Genomic DNA, 14,409 nt, shown 5'->3' with positions numbered 1-14,409 from the left:
TTAAACATGCAGCCAAACCAACACTACCAAGTGAGGTTTGTAATGAAACTTCTAGGCATTATGTCTTCATGCATAGCCATTGTCCCAAACGCAAGATTACACAGCGGCCCTTACAACAGTGCCTAGCAAAACAATGGACACAAGCACAGGGTCAACTCCAAGATCTAGTGTTGGTAGACCGCCAGACACACTTCTCGCTTCAGTGGTGGAACCCTATAAATTTAAACCAAGGGCGGCCATTCCAAGACCCAGTGCCTCAATACGTGATCGCAACAGATGCTTCCATGATGGGGTGGGGAGCACACCTCAACCAGCACAGTATACAGGAACAATTGGCAGTGTTTCTAGCATTGAAAGCATTTCAACCACTGATAGCCCACAAACACATTCTTGTGAAAACCGACAACATGACGACAGTGTATTACCTCAACAAACCAGGAGGGATACACTCGTCACAACTGTGTCTCTTAGCACAGAAAATTTGGCATTGGGCAATTCACAATCACATTCGCCTAATAGCACAATACATCCCAGGCATTCAAAACCAGTTAGCCGACAATCTCAGTCGAGATCATCAACAAACACACGGATGGGAAATTAATCCCCAGATCCTACAAGATTACTTTCTACGCTGGGGAACACCAAAAATAGACCTATTCGCAACAAAAGAAAACGTAAAATGCCAAAACTTTGCGTCCAGGTATCGACACCCTCAGTCCAAGGGCAATGCGTTATGGATCAGTTGGTCAGGGATATTTGCTTACGCTTTTCCCCCTCTCTCACTCATTCCTTATCTGGTAAACAAACTAAGTCAAAACAGACTCAAACTAATACTCATAGCACCAACCTGGGCTCGCCAACCGTGGTACACAACACTGCTGGACCTATCAGTAGTACCTCACGTCAAATTACCAAACAGGACAGATCTGTTAACTCAACACAAACAACAGATCAGACTCCCGAATCCAGCATCGCTCAATCTAGCAATCTGGCTCCGGAAGTCTTAGAATTTGGCCACTTAGACCTTACACAAGAATGTATGGAGGTCATTAAACAAGCTAGGAAACCTACTACAAGACATTGTTATGCAAACAAATGGAAAAGATTTGTTTACTACTGCCACAATAATCAAATTCAACCACTACATGCTTCCGCAAAGAACATTGTAAGTTACTTATTACACTTACAAAAGTCTAAACTAGCATTCTCTTCTATTAAAATACATCTCACAGCAATATCTGCCTATCTGCAGATTACACATTCAACATCGCTTTTTAGAATCCCAGTTATCAAAGCATTTATGGAGGGATTAAAGAGAATCATACCACCGAGAACACCACCAGTACCTTCATGGAACCTTAATATTGTATTAACACGACTCATGGGACCACCATTTGAACCCATGCACTCTTGTGAAATGCAATACTTAACTTGGAAGGTAGCCTTCCTAATAGCTATCACATCTCTTAGAAGAGTAAGTGAGATACAAGCATTCACTATACAAGAACCCTTTATACAAATACATAAACATAAAGTGGTTCTCCGTACAAATCCCAAATTCTTAGCAAAGGTTATATCACCATTCCACCTAAACCAAACAGTGGAACTCCCAGTCTTCTTTCCACAACCAGACTCAGTAGCCGAAAGAGCCTTACATACATTAGACATAAAAAGAGCACTAATGTATTACATTCACAGAACAAAACAGTTTCACAAAACAAGTAGCCTTCCAAAAACCGCATGCAGGAAATCCTATATCCAAGCAAGGCATTGCCAGATGGATAGTGAAATGTATTCAAACTTGCTATATTAAAGCAAAAAGAGATCTACCTCTTACACCAAGAGCGCATGCCACTAGGAAAAAAGGCACCACAATGGCTTTTCTAGGAAATATACCTATGACAGAAATTTGTAAGGCAGCCACATGGTCTACGCCTCATACATTCACAAAACATTACTGTGTAGATGTGTTAACAACACAACAAGCCACAGTAGGACAGGCTGTATTACGAACATTATTTCAGACAACTTCAACTCCTACAGGCTAAGCCACCGCTTTTGGGGAGATTACTGCTTATTAGTCTATGCACAGCATGTGTATCTGCAGCTACACATGCCATCGAACGGAAAATGTCACTTACCCAGTGTACAGCTGTTCGTGGCATGAGACGCTGCAGATTCACATGCACCCTCCCACCTCCCCGGGAGCCTGTAGCCGTTATAAGTTGAATGAAAATTGTAAATTTGTAAATAAATACTATTTTAATACACATTCTGTACATACATACTTACTCCATTGCATGGGCACTTTTAGTATATTCACAACTCCTACCTCACCCTCTGCGGGGAAAACAATCTAAGATGGAGTCGATGCCCATGCGCAATGGAGCCGAAAGGGAGGAGTCCCTCGGTCTTGTGACTCGAAAAGACTTCTTCGAAGAAAAACAACTTGTAACACTCTGAGCCCAACACTAGATGGCAGGATAATGCACAGCATGTGAATCTGCAGCATCTCATGCCACAAACAGATGTACACTGGGTAAGTGACATTTTCCATATATATATATCTCAAAAACGAAGTTGTCCTCATGTGAAAGCGCACTCCCAGCAGGTTATATAAACGGGAAGAAAAAGCAAAGCCAGCAACTCACAGTGAATTCTTTAAGCAGTTTCATTATTCCAGGCCTTAAGTTATAAAATCATCTCTGGACACGTGTTTCAAGGTCAATCCTTTCATCAGAAAAAAATATAAAAGTGTTTCACCCTCGTAGGTGCAGCCAGTGCTGGAGGTGTTCCAGGCATCTCTTTCATACTGAAAAGACCGGCATGGCTTCAGCTTGTCTAATTACAGGCACCTGATTAGTCTCTTTAAATACTAGTCCGCCCCAGTGGACCTCTCAAGTGAGCAGTGCATGCTGGTTGTGGTGGTCATGCAATTTTTTTCATTTTGCCCCAAGTGGGTTGCTGGAGCCAAACGAAATAATGACCCAAAGTGCAAAACCTTTGTAGGCGAATCCAAAGTAAAATTGTCAGATTTGCTGTGAATAACCCAACCTGATTGTTCTTATGTGACAATCCATTTGTAGTCACACAGACCTGCTTCTATGTGCAGTGGTGCTGCCTTCCCGGCTGGACAGGCCGGTTAATTATCAAAAACGAAGTTGTCCTCATGTGAAAGCGCACTCCCAACAGGTTATATAAACGGGAAGAAAAAGCAAAGCCAGCAACTCACAGTGAATTCTTTAAGCAGTTTCATTATTCCAGGCCTTAAGTTATAAAATCATCTCTGGACACGTGTTTCAAGGTCAATCCTTTCTTCAGCAGAGAAAAATATAAAAGTGTTTCACCCTCGTAGGTGCAGCCAGTGCTGGAGGTGTTCCAGGCATCTCTTTCATACTGAAAAGACCGGCATGGCTTCAGCTTGTCTAATTACAGGCACCTGATTAGTCTCTTTAAATACTAGTCCGCCCCAGTGGGCCTCTCAAGTGAGCAGTGCAGGCTGGTTGTGGTGGTCCTGCAATGTTTTCATTTTGCCCCAAGTGGGTTGCTGGAGCCAAACGAAATAATGACCCAAAGTGCAAAACCTTTGTAGGCGAATCCAAAGTAAAATTGTCAGATTTGCTGTGAATAACCCAACCTGATTGTTCTTATGTGGCAATCCATTTTTAGTCACACAGACCTGCTTCGATGCCTGGAACACCTCCAGCACTGGCTGCACCTACGAGCGTGAAACACTTTTTTATATTTTTCTCTGCTGAAGAAAGGATTGACCTTGAAACACGTGTCCAGAGATGATTATATAACTTAAGGCCTGGAATAATGAAACTGCTTAAAGAATTCACTGTGAGTTGCTGGCTTTGCTTTTTCTTCCCGTTTATATAACCTGTTGGGAGTGCGCTTTCACATGAGGACAACTTCGTTTTTGATAATTAACCGGCCTGTCCAGCCGGGAAGGCAGCACCACTGCACATCGAAGCAGGTCTGTGTGACTAATAATGGATTGTCACATAAGAGCAATCAGGTTGGGTTATTCACAGCAAATCTGACAATTTTACTTTAGATTCGCCTACAAAGGTTTTGCACTTTGGGTCATTATTTCGTTTGGCTCCAGCAACCCACTTGGGGCAAAATGAAAAAATTGCAGGACCACCACAACCAGCATGCACTGCTCACTTGAGAGGCCCACTGGGGCGGACTAGTATTTAAAGAGACTAATCAGGTGCCTGTAATTAGACAAGCTGAAGCCATGCCGGTCTTTTCAGTAAGAAAGAGATGCCTGGAACACCTCCAGCACTGGCTGCACCTACGAGCGTGAAACACTTTTATATTTTTCTCTGCTGAAGAAAGGATTGACCTTGAAACACGTGTCCAGAGATGATTTTATAACTTAAGGCCTGGAATAATGAAACTGCTTAAAGAATTCACTGTGAGTTGCTGGCTTTACTTTTTCTTCCCGTTTATATAACCTGTTGGGAGTGCGCTTTCACAGGAGGACAACTTCGTTTTTGAGATATATATATTTATTTATTTTATTGAAGTTTTCATATAATCATTAACACCAACATGATACATACTTTAAAGCTTTAACGTGTAGATCAGTGTGTACATCAATCAGTAGCACACAGAGCCACCAGTTTATTTAGCAGGATATTCGGGCACCTTGTGCGTGAGGAACACTGAATAGGCTATAAAACGTGGCAAGTGGTTTTCCCTCATCTCTGACTTAGGGTCTGGTGGGGGATTGTAGCAGTGTCTCCCTCCTTTAAATCTAACCCATACCTTATGGACCTTTTGGAGACCGCCTTTGCTGCAATATGTCATCCTTTCTGCAGCCATGTAACAGTCCATTCCCCATTGCCATTCCTGTAATGAAGGCACCTCTTTGCTCCCCTATATTTAGTTATAACTCTGTTGGCCACCACCAGAGCTACGGCACAAAAACTGAATTTGAAGCGTGGGATGTCTATCACTTGGATCCCCAGCAAAGCAAACAGGGGCTCCAGGAGAAGTGGAACTCCTAAGATGGCTGAAAGCTCCTTACGGATCACGTTTCAGCATTGTCTTGTGTGAGTATTCCCATATTGTGTGGATAAAGGTCCCGGAATCTGCCTCACAAGGGAGACAGTCTGATGCCAGCGCCCTTCAAATTTTGTGTAGTTTACCATTGCAATAGACTGTGGGCAGAATTTTAAACTGTGAGGCGCAAGCGTGATTTAATGGCCACTTCGCATGGGTGCATCAATGCCACCTCCCAATCTGTCTTCAAGTTCCCCCACATCCTTGTGCCCCCTCTCTTGCAGCCAGTCTAGGTTATCAGGCATATTAATATTGATCGTCTTATAAGTGGCTGAGATGCGCCCCTCCTCTCCCCCATTCCCAGTTAGTCCATGAGTATACTTCCCTCTAGCAGGGCATATACAGGCAGATTCTCCCCCGCAACTCTTTGATCAACCAGGTATATCTCAATTGGGCTAATTTTAGAAAATTGGGTTGGTGTATATGGAATACTGTTTGCATAGAGGAGAATGGCATAATGTCTCTCTGCTCCAAGATATCGTCTACCTTGGAAATACCAAAGGCATCCCATTGTTCAAAGCCTCTTAGTTTTGTTGATTGCTGCAGCCAGGTACCTTTCACTAGGGGCGGTTCCCTGATAATCTTACGGTCCCATCCGAGCACATTTGGTGCCTTATTCCATGCATCCAGTGCGACCTTAGTGGCTGATGGCAGTTTCTGAGAGTCCCCTCCAATAAAGGTAATGCAAATGGGTTCTGTGTGTTAGGAGAGCCCATTCCAGGTGGAAAGTTGGGTGATCCTTTGGGGCATAAATCCAGTTTATGTTAATTAAATAAGATGTCCAATAGTATCCTTCAGTGTCTGGGAGTGCCAACCCCTGTTATATTGATTATGTTGGAGCATTTTTAGGGAGACTCTTGGGTGACGTCCATCCCAGAGCAGGGTCCTCAGCTCCCTGTTAATTTTGGCGAAAAATGTTTGAGTGACTGAATAGTGAATGTCCTATAGCACATAAGTGAATTTGGTGAGTGTAATCATTTTAAACATGGCCGCTCGTCCCATCAGGGTGAGGGGCAGGCCCCTACACTGTATCATGTTTGCCTGAAAGTCTCAGAGAACCCTCCCCACACAAAGCTCAGTCTTCGAGGTGATGAATGTTCCTAGGCACTGGAAGCTGTTGTCCGCCACCCAAAGGCCCTGGATCAATGGCAGCGGGTCAGACAGGCCCGTTGGGTGCATACAATAACAACTTGTCCCAATTGATTGTGTAGCCAATGTGAGCCCCATAATCTCCCAGTACCTGGAAAAGTGTCTGAATGGTACCCACTGGTTCAGTGACGTACAGAAGGATATTGTCAGCATATAACCATGTTTTTCTTCCAGGTCATCCTGCTCAGTGATGTGGAACACTTGTGTTGCCGAACTGCACATGCCAAAGGCTCCAGTGTCAGAGCAAACAGGAGCGGAGACAGGGGGCAACTCTGTCTGGTTCCTTTACCAACAGGAAATGTGGTCGAAGTTTTCCTATTGACTTTGACTGCTGCAACTGGGTTCTTGTAAAGTATTGCCTACTGACCCATTTCCTGAAATGCAGATCAAAACCAACCTTCAAAAGTGTCTGCCCAAGGAAGGGCCAGTGGACTCCATCAAATGCTTTCTGGGCATCCAAGGAGAGAAAAACATGTGGTCCAGACATTTGTGAAAAGGCTCAATAGGTGGGGCCCATGTATGCTAGCATACATTTTGTAGAATTCACCCAGAATCCCATTGGACCCTGGGGTCTTTCCAGGACGCAATTTAGATATCGCTGCTAATATTTTGCATTTGAAGGCTTTCTGATGTTTGCGGAGTGTGTGCCAGCAGGAGGAGGCGACAGAGTTTACCTGGCGGGTCAGGAATAGGGAGGAGTCGAGGATGATTCCTAAGTTATGGGCATGCCCGGTCAGTGCAAGGGGAGCGCTGAGGGATGTGGGCAACCAGGAATCGTCCCAAGCTGAGGTGGTGTTTCTGAAGATGATGAGCTCCATCTTGTCGGAGTTAAGCTTCAGGCAGCTTTCTCTCATCCAGTTGGCAACGGCATTCATTCCTGAGTGAAAGTTCCTTTTGGCCTTGTACGGGTCTTCGCTGAGGGAAATGATGAGTTGTGTGCCATCGGTATGTGACACGATGTTCATACCGTGGCTTCGGACAATGCAGCAAGAGGGGCCATGTACACGTTGAACAGTGTGGGACTCATTGAGGATCCTGTGGGCCTGGAACTGTAGGGCAGCTGTCTGACCCTCTGCGTCCTCCCGGAGAGGAAGGAGTGGATCCATTCCAGGGCTTTTCCGTGGATCCTATGTCGTGGAGTCTGGTGCGCAGAGTGCTGTGGGAGACCATGTCGAAAGCTGCTGAGAGGTCGAGGAGTATGAGTGCTGCGGTGTGGCCGCGGTCTAGGAGTAATCGAATATCGTCAGTGGCTGCTAGGAGTGCTGTCTCCGTGCTGTGATTGCTGCGGAAGCCGGACTGGGACTAATTAAAACAAAACATCTAGATTTGTTCCAAGCAAGACCCTCTCTAACTACAGGCTATAAAATGTTCTTACATACTTTTGGCAGGAAATAAATCATAGGAGACTCAGGGTGTTATGTCTTTAAGTGTTTCCATTTTTCATCTCCTGAAAGCCTCTCTTCATTTTAATTAAGGAACTGCTGAAAGAACTCTTCCACAATCTCTTGCGTGTAGACTTTCTCCAATTTTTTTGTGTAGTGTTCTTTGATCGGTCTCTTTTTTCATCGATGTATTGAATCCTATCCATGATTCTGTTTCCACCCTTGTCATATGCTTTCAACATGATATATTTGTATCTTTTATATATACATACCAATATGCCGAGCCAGTGGTGTAACGAAACTTGAGGGGGGCCCCCTTGCAAAGTACATGGAGGAGCCCCCTCCAGGCTTATTCAGGAGCTCCCAGGCCCGGGTACCGTGGAACTTTGGGGGGGGGGGGCACACTGTGGGGGCCTTTGTTATGCCCATGTGCCAAGTGCAGTATGCTGTATACTACCATGGGTGAGCTTAGATCGGGGCAGGAGCGGGGATGCATATAGCATATTACTCCCAGCACTGCATATGTAACTTGTGCCATACTGTTTTATGTGTAGAAGTTCTATACAGAGTTATTTAGCAAGTTCCAGAATGCTATGGATTAAATGTGTTTAGACCTTATGAGTATGGGACTAGTTATGAACCTTTTGACAAGTTATTGTAACATGGTGTCCGACGGCATGTTTAGCTGTGGATACACATACTTTCCATAAGTCCACCATCCAGTGTTGAGCTCAGAGTGTTACAAGTAGTTTTTCTTCGAAGAAGTTTGAGTCACAAGATCGAGTGACTCCTCCTCTCAGTGATACTGCATATGGGTATTGAGTCCTTTGTTAGATTGTTTTCTCTCCGCCGTCGGGTCCAGACGTGTTTCCTCTTGCTCTGGAGGATCTCGGTTCGGTAACTCTGAACTTCTATCTTTCTCGAACTCCGTCGGTATTTTCGATCGTGTTTCATATCTGTGGCCGATCCGATTTAGACCGTCTGGGTCGATTTTCACCCTTAAAATGGGCCTCAACCTTTTAGGGCCGACTTCATTGTCAGGCTAATGAAACAAACTCCTTTTCGATTCTGTCCTCTGTGTCACGCTAAATTCCTCTACACTGAACAACATTCGGAATGTAATCTCTGTTTATCTCCCGATCACCGAGAAGAGACTTGTGATGCCTGCAGATCGTTTCGATCTAAGAAGACTCTGAGGCCGAAGAGCTCGTCATGTGAAAATGGCGTACAAGTCTACAGAAGATGCACCTGATATTTTTGGTGAGGAACACACGCAGGAGGAAGTAAGACAGAGCATGACATTCTCCATCAGATACTCTGATTCCAAACAAGATTCCTATGCTGATAGTTACTCCTTATCTCGGGCACAGTACGTGAGAACACCTGCCATTTCACACCAACCAAAAACATAAAGAAAGATTCCAGCACTGGTCGTCGGTTCTCCACTGCTTTCGAGCCCTGGTCTGATCCGAAAAAGTCTGGATGACCGACATTCGGGTTCGGCACCGAGAACAAAGACTAAAGTGCACTCTGCTTCGATAAAACAGACTGCTGCAGCTGTCTTGGTACTGAGTTAAAAAATTTAAACATACGTTTCGGTGCCTAAAAAACTAACCAATTTCGGAACTGACACTTTCAGTTCGAGCTAAATACTTGATGTCTAAACCTTCAGAGCTGAAAGACCTAAATAGTAAGCCTACTACTTCTACACAGGAATCATTTGATATACAGCCCATTTTAGAAATCATGGACTCAAAACAAAGAAAACTGCAATTTCAAATAGATACAGGAAGGTTGTGCCTCTCCTCCAGTAACTATTAAGAGGAAATTAACTTTTCAGGAGACTTTGGATGCTGGATCTCCACCAAAAAAAGTCTCGAAAGAGAAGGAAAAGGCTACACGCCAAATCCACCCTTCACCTCCACAGTCTCCTGTTTTTCCTTCCACGTCCTCACCCACATATGTGACAGTTTTCACTACAGACATCCTCAGCATTACCACATAGGGATGATCTTGGTGACGTTCAGCAGGATACAGATCCATGGGATCTATGACCCTGATCCCATTCTTTCTAATGATCCAGACTTGTATCCTGCTAGACCTTCTCCACATGAATACACTACTGCGTATAACCAGACCAGCTGCCTATCATAATGTGCAGATGCATATAGATCATATAGAGGAGAATTTCCTTTTAAATACATTAACCTCTATACACAAGGAATACCCATGTCTCCCAGTGCTCCCAGGAATGCTCAGACTTTAATCTGACATTTTCAAAGAACCTGTGAAGGCCAGAATTCACTCCTAGAGTGTATAAAAAAAATATAAACCAACACCCTCGGACCCAGTTTTTATCAGGACTCAGTTACCACCTGATTCTATAGTGGTTAGTGCAGCAAGGAAAAGGGCCAAGAGTCAATCAAAAGGAGACTCTCCTCCTCCAGATAAAAAAAAGTTAGATGCAGCAGGTAAAAGGGTAGCCTCACAAGCTGCAAATCACTGGAGAATAGCCAACTCAAAAGCTCTCTTAGCTAGATATGATAGTGCCCACTGGGACGAGATGGAGGAATTGTAGCAGTATCTTTCACCAGAGCATCAAAAACAACAAATAGTCACATAAGGGCAAGCAGTATCTAATAATGCTAGTAGATGTGCTACAGATGCGGCTGATACAGTAGCGGGAGGAGTCAACACCAGTGTAGTCCTCAGAAGACTTGCTTGGTTAAGATGTTCAGGGTTCAAACCTGAGATACAGCAAGCTGTCTTAAATATGCCCTTTGACAAGGAACATCTGTTTGGCCCAGAAGTTGACAACTATAGAGAAACTAAAGAAATTCGGAGACGGCTAACGCAGTGGGTGCATTATACACCGTGCCCACCTGAAGAACTTTTCGTAGGCCACAGTTTAGAGGTGGTTTCAAACCATCAGCCACAGAAACATCACCTTCACAGCAAAAATAGACCTCACGCCTCTACATAAGAGGATCATTTAGAGGTTCCTATAGAAGATTCAACAATAAAGGAAGAGGCAATCCATCCACTTCTAGAGGTTCCTCTACCTCAACTAAACAATGACTTATTCACCATTCCCACACGCACACATCTCCTGTGGGAGGAAGACTGGTAAATTTCTATCCACAATGGCACAACATCACTGCAGACCAGTGGGGTCTGTCCATTATCCAACATGGTTATTGTCTGAAACTTATTTCCACTCCACCATACATTACCCCCTCGTTCACACACTCTCAGGACCATCTCACTTCACTGAAAGAGGAGGTACAATCACTTCTACTTAAAGGAGGTATAGAGATAATACCTATATCCTAACAAGGATCAGGAGTATATTCACTATACTTTCTGATACCAAAGAAAGACGGCACATTAAGACCAATTCTAGATGTCAGGCCTCTGAATCTATGCATCCTTTCAGAACACTTTCATATAGTCACTCTACAAGATGCCATTCTCATACTACAAAGCGGGGATTTCATGACCGCATTAGACCTCAGATGCATATTTCCACATTCCCATACACCCAGCACATTGCAAATACCGAAGGTTTGTTATTGCAGGAAAGCACTACCAATTCAAAGTACTACCATTTGCGGTAACAACAGCACCAAGGGTGTTTACCAAATGTTTAGCTGTAGCGGCAGCATTCCTCAGAAGACAACACATACATGTCTTCCCATATCTAGGGGACTGGCTTACAAAAGCCAGTACAATCCAAGTTTGTCAGCAACGCAATCAGTATATCATAGATCACCTACACAATTTAGGATTCACAATCAGTTATCTCAAATCCCACCTGATACCATCACAAATGCAGCTGTATCTGGGAGCAATTCTCAACGCTCAGTCTGGGTTAGCATATCCAAACTCAGTAAGGAAGGATTCAAGCATTTCACAATTTGATATCTCAACTATAACACAACCAAACTTATACACTAACGTTTGTGATGAAACTATTAGTAATAATTGCTTTATGTATAGCCATAGTTCCAAATGCAAGACTGTACATGCGACTTCTACAGCAGTGCCTTTCTAAACAGTGGTCTCAGTCACGGGGTCATCTTCAGGATCTAGTGTTGTTGGACCGCCAAACTCACCACTTTCTACAGTGGTGGAATCACACCAACCTCTGTAAAGGGTATCGCTTTCAGAACCCTGTTCCTCAGACCACTATCACAACAGATGCATCACAGATAGGTTGGGGAGCTCATCTCAACAACCTCGCAGTACAAGGGGAATGGGACTCCAACCAACAGACTTATCATATAAATTACTTGGAATTACGAGCAGTATTCCTAGCACGCAAAGGTTTTCTGACACAAATTGAACACAAGGTAGTGTTGATACGTACAGACAACATGATAACAATGCATTATCTTTAAAGAACAGGGGGGCACACTCATCTCAATTGTTCCTTTTAGCCCAGACAATTTGGAACTGGGCAATTCACAATCGCATTCAATTAGTGGCAGTGTGTCTCCCAGGGATGGACAATCAACTAGCGGACCTGTTAAGGAGCACGCAGCAACAAGTCCACGAATGGGAAATCTACCCACAATGAGTTCAAAACTACTTACAAATGTGGGAGACTCCGGACATAGACCTTTTTCGCCACAAAAGAAAACTCAAAATGCCAAATCTTCACATCCAGGTACCCACACACCCAATCCAAGGGCAATGCTCTTTGGATGAACTGGTCAGGGATATTTGTTTACGCTTTTCCACCTCTCCCACTAATTTCATCTCTGATATTAAAGATGAAACAAACCTCACTCACTATGATTCTCATAACTCCCACATGGGCACGTCAACATTGGTACACAACACTATTGGATATGTCTGTGGTACCACATCACAAGCCACCGAACAGACCAGATCTTTTGGCTCAAAGGAGGGTCTAAATCAAACACCCAAATCCCAGTACACTCAATCTTGTGATATGGCTCCTGAAGCCATAGAGTTTGGTTACTTACAACTTCCCCCTGATTGTGTGGACATTCTAAAAGAAGCACGCTAACCCACAAGTAGACAATGTTATGCTGCTAAATGGAAATGTTTTGTATATTATTGTCAACCCAAAAATATTGATCCGCTTAAGGCTTCAGTACAAGATATTGTTTGCTATGTGTTATATTTCCATATTTAGAATTCCTGTTATAATAACTTTTATGGAGCGCCTTAAGAGAATCATTCCACCTAGACTTCCTCCAGCTCCCGCATGGAATCCTAACATTGTACTCACAAGACTTATGGACCCAGCATTTCAACCCATGCATTATTGTTCTCCACAATTTCTCTCATGGAAGGTTGCTTTCTTAGGAGCAATAACTTCTTTAGGAAGAGTTAGTGAGATTCAAGTTTTCACTGTAGAAGAACCTTTCTTTCAAGTACATAAGGACAAATTAGTTCTTAGGAGAAATCCAAAATTCCTACCAAAAGTAGTTCCACCTTTTCATTTCAGTCAGTCAGTAGAATTCCCAGTCTTCTCTATACAGTCAGATTCAGCTGTTGAAAGATCTCTACACACCCTTGATATTAAAGAAGCTCTCTTGTTCTCCATAGACAGAACAAAAGATTTTAGAAAATCAAAACAACTATTTGTAACTATTTCAGAACCTCACAAAGGTAATCCTATTTCTATTACAAAAAATGGATTAGCCAGATGGATAGTGAAGTGTATTCAATCTTGCTATCTTATGGCTAAAAGGCAACTACCAGTAGCTCCTAAAGCACTTTCCACTAGGGAAAAAAAGGAGCTTCAGTGGCATTCTTAGGGAACATACCAATAGCAGAAATATGTAAAGCTGCTACATGGTCTACACTACACGCATTTAATAAACACTACTGTGTAGATGTGTTAACTCGCCAACAAGAAAATGCTGGACAAGCAGTACTTAACATTATTTCAGACTACTCCAACTCCTACAGGCTAACCACCACTTACTTCGGAGGTGTCTGCTTTACAGTCTGTGCAAAGTATGTGTATCTACAGCTACATATGCCATTGAATGTAAAATGTTACTTACTCAAAAGACATTTGTTCGTGGCATGTAGTGCTGTAGATTCACATGCGCCCTTCCTCCTCCCTGGGAGCCTGTAGCCGTTGTAGTACAATATATTGTAAATGTGTGTTCGATTGCATGTGTAGTTGCACTGCATGGACATCTCATTGCGTTACTATTTATCTACATACACATGTACACACTCTTTACTTCACCTGCCTGCGGGAAATCAATCTAACAAAGCACTTGATGCCCATGTGCAGTATCACCGAGAGGAGGAGTCACTCGATCTCGTGACTCGAAAACCCTTGAAGCAAAACAATCTGTAACACTCAGAGCCCAACACTAGATGGCTAACATATTCAAAGCATGTGAATCTACAGCACTAAATGCCACAAACAGATGTCTACTGGGTAAGTAACATTTTCCATCTGTGACGCAGTAAGCAAGAATTTTTCATTTATGTAAGCTGTACTCTGTAATAATATTCTAGCTAATACATAAATAAGATTAACTGAAAATCAGTTATGGTATAATGCTTTATAAATATTGAGTATTTGTCTCATTACTGTGTATATTAATAATGTATTTTCTGCTGGTAGCAGTAGTTTAACATAGTTTACTCTTGTTTTATGTATTGAGTTATGGAAAAATTGTGTTATAGATATTCGATTCTTTGTGCTTGACACTTTGCATGAATATATGCAGAACATTATTTACTATGTATATTTTTACTGTAGCTTAAAGCAAATTGCAGGGAACAGAACCTGAATAAAATCTTT

General features: G+C 43.1%; 1 protein-coding gene across 2 annotated transcripts in view; it reads left to right on the top strand.

Moving 5' to 3' along the window:
• SCAMP1 (secretory carrier membrane protein 1) overlaps positions 1-14,409 on the top strand; it is a 234,782-nt gene that overhangs the window by 203,896 nt on the left and 16,477 nt on the right. The window lies entirely within an intron of this gene.

Source organism: Pleurodeles waltl, chromosome 1_1, assembly GCF_031143425.1.
Source record: "Pleurodeles waltl isolate 20211129_DDA chromosome 1_1, aPleWal1.hap1.20221129, whole genome shotgun sequence".
Classification (NCBI taxonomy): Eukaryota; Metazoa; Chordata; class Amphibia; order Caudata; family Salamandridae; genus Pleurodeles; species Pleurodeles waltl.
The sequence above is the reverse complement of the archived record's forward strand: the minus strand, read 5'-3'. Positions and strand labels throughout refer to the sequence as shown.